Raw genomic sequence first — 6,351 nt, forward strand, 5'->3', positions numbered from 1 at the left:
ACGCACCGTACCCCAGCACCGTACCCCAACACCGTACCCCAACCCCGTTCCTGTACGCACCGTACCCCAGCGCCATACCCCAGCCCCGTACATGTACGCACCGTACCCCAGCACCGTACCCCAACACCGTACCCCAGCCCCGTACATGTACGCACCGTACCCCAGCACCGTACCCCAACCCCATACATGTACGCACCATACCCCAACACTGTACCCCAGCCCCGTTCCTGTATGCGCCGTGCCCCAGCCCCGTAAATGTATGCACCGTACGCCAACACCGTACCCCAGCCCCGTACATGTACGCACCGTACCCCAGCACCTTACCCCAACACCGCACCCCAGCCCCATACATGTACGCACTGTACCCCAACACCGTACCCCAGCCCCGTTCCTGTACGCACCGTACCTCTGCCCCATACCCCAGCCCCGTACATGTACGCACCGTACCCCAACACCGTACCCCAGCCCCGTACATGTACGCACCATACCCCAACACCATACCCCAGCCCCGTTCCTGTATGCGCCGTACCCCAGCGCCGTACCCCAGCCCCGTACATGTACGCACCGTACCCCAGCACCGTACCCCAACACCGTACCCCAGCCCCATACATGTACGTACCGTACCCCACCACCGTACCCCAGCACCGTCCCCCAGCATCACGTATGTACGGACCTTACAACAACATTGCATATGCGAGCACGGTACAACAACATCGCGTATGTACGCACCTTACATACGCGAAAACGACTCGAACTGAACCAGGACACTGTAAAACAGCACAAGGAGGGTCAATTCGACTCCCACAACACCCCAAAACACGTCTACAGTAGAAAATACATCTAAATGACTGACCTGGCACATCCAAACAGGCAAACAGAGGCCCAAACTCACAACCACCTCTTATAACACACCCACCAAAATTTCAAACCCAGCCACACCCACAAATGGACCAAAAAAAAGGGCCCACACACACAAACCATGAGCCTTTGCAACAGACCCACTGCTGACAGACAACACAGACAAACAACTGCACCTTACTTACACCTTAACTACACCTTAACTTACACACCTTCACACAACCTCCTTCACAAAGACCACCCTCCCCACATTCAGACCCACACCGTCACATTCACACTCACACACCCACAACCATCCACACCCACACACCACACCATGCCCACAGACAAGAATCCAAAGTTCACAAGGGAGGAGCTGGACATCCTTATCAACGAAGTCATCAGAGTCGAGCCACAGCTGTTTGGAACATTGGTCAGACAGACCAGCATAGCTGAAAAATCACGCATGTGGCAGAGGATCGTTGATAGGGTGAATGCTGTTGCGCCCATCAGAAGGACCAGGCATGAATGCCAAGCCAGGTGGTACGATCTGCGGAGGGCAGTCAAGCGCAAAATGAACGAGGACTACGCCCAGAGCAACATCACTGGAGGTGGGCTGCCCCGCAGACCGGTACATTACCATCCCTGGGAGGAGAAGGCGATGGCCCTGCTTCCGCCGGTGGGAGTACACGGAGTCGAAGGAGTCGCAGAGCCTGGTGAGTACACAAACAACTTACGTAACATGGGGGTAATGGCATCCACACCCCAACTACACCAAATGCACGCAACTACCCCCAAGCCCTCACCGGACACAACCACAATCAAAAACAATGCTTATGCCACTAACATGTCCATGCCCCATTCACAAAGCAAGGCCATGCCATGTCCCAGGCTACACGAACCACAAACCCAAGACTGGATGTCCGGGATGCTGGGAGGGTGGGGCTCACAAAACACATTGTTCAACTCAGAAGCAGACACCATTGCCCTCCGCCCATATGGCCCAGGTACATACCCATGCACCATGCTCAATGCAGAGGGACTGGCAAAGTACTGACAAGGTAGCTGACACTTGGCCCTGCTGTATGCAGCACAAGGCCCTCCTGTGACCACTGTACACTCAAACACCAACACCACAAGCTCAGATATCTAGCACAGGAACTCACACTCACTGTCATGCCAGCATGCTCCATGAGGGGACAGACACATCACCTGGGAGACCCAATGCCAAATCACACTACACCCAACAGCAGGCCCTGTCACACACACCCCCGGGGCAGGCAACGGATTTACCCACTCTCACAATAGACATGTGACACAACAAGATCAATCCATAGCCAAATAAGCATCCAAGCCAAAAATCAACAGGTCAAACACTCAGGAGAACATATCAATCTGTCCCCCGCAACATACCCATCCACAAGTGAACATTGAGAGGAATGCTAGGCACATCCAACTACCTGGAGGAACTGTGCCAACTTGAATATGTATGAAACATGGATGTCGCATGAAACAGCATTAACATTGTCTCTCTCTCACACACATGGCAACGTCATGGATCTCCCCCCAACAATGGGGGGAAGAATCACAGTCCCAGGCTCGGCAGGAAGCTGATCCCACCAGCAGCGACGACTCTTACCACTCCGTGGATGACCCCAACCAACCTGGACCCTCTGGTGCCCAAGCCCCTGCAGCACCTGCTTCGGGTACATCTGTGCCAACCACCACCCCCATTCCTGCCACATCCCAGGAGACACCCAGGAGCCCTGTCCGCACAGAACAACAGAGCCAGTCTGACCAGGAGGGACAAGGTTCTCCGGGCACCCAGGAGAAGGCAGACAACCCCTCAAATGCCATCCCTCAGGTGTCCCGTAGACCCGATGTGCCCACAACGGCAGGCCAGGCTCGTGTGGGCAGGGGTGGTGGGAGTGGAGGCAGGCGGAGGCGAGAACCTGACCAGCCAGCTGAAGGAACCGGTATGTCACACATACGCCACATCCTGGACACATACCGGCGTGATCCAAGGGGCATCAGCCAGGTAGTGGAGACCCTCAACGAGATTAAGAACCAGCAGGCTGAGCAACACGCCAGTCAACAACAACACCAAAGACGGATGGAGGCAAGACTGGCTGAGCTCCTGGCGGTGCAAACGGACATAAGCCGTTCACTCCTTCGGATCGCCGACAACATGGGCAACCCTCCCTGTGCCACCAGGCGAAGACCACCACCAGCCACAGGGAGGGAGGAGGAGGAGGATTCGTCCGACGGAGCGTCACAAGCATCGTCAAGGCCTGCATCTGAGGGTCCCGCGAGGAAGGTGGGTCATCCACGGAAAAGACCGTGAGAAGCAGCGGACCATCCACATCTCCCAGGTCACCTGGCCTGGCACCTGGCCCTCTGGCGCAACAGCGGCACATCATCCAATGACATTCTCTGCCACATGGACTTGCTGGTCACAGTCTGACCAATGATGACCAACACTGTGGTCTGGACTCTGATGACTTCAAATGCAAAGGATCCCATCTCCCCCTGTGAACTTTGGATTCTATGCACACTGTATAGCACCTATTTGTCCACACTAAACACGCCCCCCACCGAGAATAAATCTTAATTTCTTTAATTATATGTTGCAGTCATTTTGCATGAGTACACAACCTACGTGTGGGGAAATGTCAAACTATGCCTGAGTGTTGAAGTAACTCCAGCCATCCATACCCTGGGATCTGAGTCTGGTACAGGACACACATGGGTCATAATGTATCATCCAATACAGACATGGAGCACAATACTCACCCGTGATGGCCTCCAGCTGCTGAAGGGGGGCTTGCAATACTGTGCGGACAGACCAATTTGGAAGAGCATCATTAAGGTGTAGAGGTCATGGCTCATGTGGATGTTCATGGGGAGGGAGTACCAGGTATGTTTTGCCAGGTGGGAGAACTATGTCCTGCATGCTGGAGTACGGTGGATGTGAAGAATGGTGGCCAGGGCAAGGTTGGAGGCACGGAGTTGGCCCAACGGGGTCTCGGATGACAGACGTCCAAGGTTGGTTTGGGGTCTGGGGTTGTGGACTGCCTCCTGAGTGTGGGTTAGGAGTCTGAAGGTCATCCTGCAGCAGACAGTGATCCATTGCAGCTATCTCTGGTGGACGGTGATGTGGCTGGGGCGCGGGATGTTGAAGCTGAGGTGTGCAGATGCACCCTGGATGTGGACAAGTTTCACGTGAGTTTGGATGTACTTGCTCCGTAGAGGGCGGGGCAGTAGTTGACACAGCTGTTGTCGTGGACCTGGGGGACGGTCTGTCTTTCCTTGGAGTGGATCTATCTGTGGATCATGTGCATCATGCAGAGGGTGTTGCAGCATGAGGTACAGATGCTGGTGATTTGCATGGCAAATGTGAGCGACGAATCCATGATGCACACCATCTTGTGTGCGTGGCCACTGGGTGCTTGTGCAGGGCCCTGGCGGGTGGGACACAAGCAGTTGACCCAGCTGTAAGGGGACAATCCTCAGATGATTACCTCAGTCCTGTACAAATCCAGCCTCAGGTGGCTGATGTTCAGCCATTCATCAATGGACCTCATGCATTCTTGAATGTTTGAACTGGCAATGGCTGCGTCTTTGGTGAGGGTGAGGAGCACCTGGCTGTCAATGACATACGAGCTGATGATGAGGTTCTGTGCACTTGTGATGGTGGAGAGAGGGGTCCTGGACACATTGAAGATTGACACGCTGAGAGATGATCCCTGGTCCATGTGCCAGATGACGCCACTATACTACATGCTGAAGGCTTGAGTCCCACTCCCATGGCCTTGCTGGTGTACGGAGCCGGTGGGGAGTAGGAGGGACATGACCTGGTTGGTGTGACCGGGCCTGGAAGGCGGGGCAGCGCTGTGTAGGCAGTTGGAGTTCCACACTCAGCATGCAAAGGTGTCGTGTGTGCACTTAGGGTATGCCTGAGAGCAGGCAGTTGATTTTCGGATGGACATTGCTTGGAGGGTGGCTGCAACATCAGACTGTAGTGTGATGTGGGTCATGCAAGGACATGAGGGTCGTGCAATGTGCACGTTGCATGCGCTGACGGTCCTGCCTTTGGCACAGCGTGGCCGCAACAGTGGCACAGACAAGCTGATGACAGCCAAATGAATGGGTGGAGGGAGGAAGGGAGGAGCATCTTTGAGGCTTGTGTGTTGCCGAATCCGGCAATGTCGTGGGCCCTTGCTGCAGGGGCCGCAGCAGCAGGCGGCATGTCCTGGAAACTATGCCAAAAGTTGCACACAAAGACAAGGATGTCAGAAAGGACAACTGCAACAGGCGTATGTAAAGGAAGGAGTGTCCGGTTACCCATGGCACACCCAGAGAACATGGATGCACAATCACCAAAGATGACTGACACAGGATCAGGAAACTGAAGGCCGAGCTGCGCACAGGAGACACACCCTCAGCAGGTGTTGACGGCCCGTTGTGGGGACCAACATGCCCAAATACATACACAACCATGGACTTCATGCACAATAGAGATTCTAATCCATGAAGAACTGCATGCATGTTGCTAAACTACACATAGACCCATATGCACAATCTTTGACAACTATGCCAGAGATGCCGCATGCAAAGTGGCAAGAGACCTGCATTGACAGAGATGAGGCACCTTGGAGGGTGAGGAACACCTTTATTACTCAGGCTCACACTAAGGGAAATGCATCAATATGAACAGACTCACAGGTCATTTGGCTGAACATGTGGGACCTACACTGGACACCCCCTTCACAACACAGATGTTGTAAATCCAATTGAGCTGGCACAGAAGTGAAGGGGGTGAGCCAAACACCCCCTGCTGCACACGGAGAAGCTGCAATTCCCCATTGAGCCTCTTATGGGGATGTCCCACACTATGTCCACCCGTAGCATCCTGTATGTTTCAGAGTGAAGTTTTACACACATTGATGCCTTCATCAGAATCCACAAACCATTACAGATGACTGTCACGAAGGGTGACTATCAATTCATGGGAGTCATGCTACATGTCATGTGCCCCATGGTGAGTCGACATGTATCCATGGTAACACTACATGCACAGGAGCAGTCCCCACACATTCCAAACACGTACCACCCCCAAAATGCCTTGCTGCAATCCTTACCCAAAATGACTTTTCACCATGTCCGTGCATGGAACGCTTATTCAGAACACGTTGCAATACTCATGAGGAATAGCAGGAGGCCAACGATGACACGAGCAGACAACATGCGTAAGAACCTGGGGATGACAGACACACAAGAAGTCAGCTAAAAGATTGTTATCCGCATACATGGTCATTTACTCTACAGGAATAATGTTGTCACCATGCCAATTTAAAATTTAGTGTCTCAGCTAAAATGTGTGGAATTACATCATCACTCGAGTGACACATCAGAACACACCTCCAAGTCACTTAGCATACAGTCAGCTGGACACACACATTGCAACACATGCCACACAGGGACCCATCATGCAGCACACTCAGACCCAGTGAC

This window comes from Triturus cristatus, chromosome 7 (genome assembly GCF_964204655.1).
Source record: "Triturus cristatus chromosome 7, aTriCri1.1, whole genome shotgun sequence".
Lineage (NCBI taxonomy): Eukaryota > Metazoa > Chordata > Amphibia > Caudata > Salamandridae > Triturus > Triturus cristatus.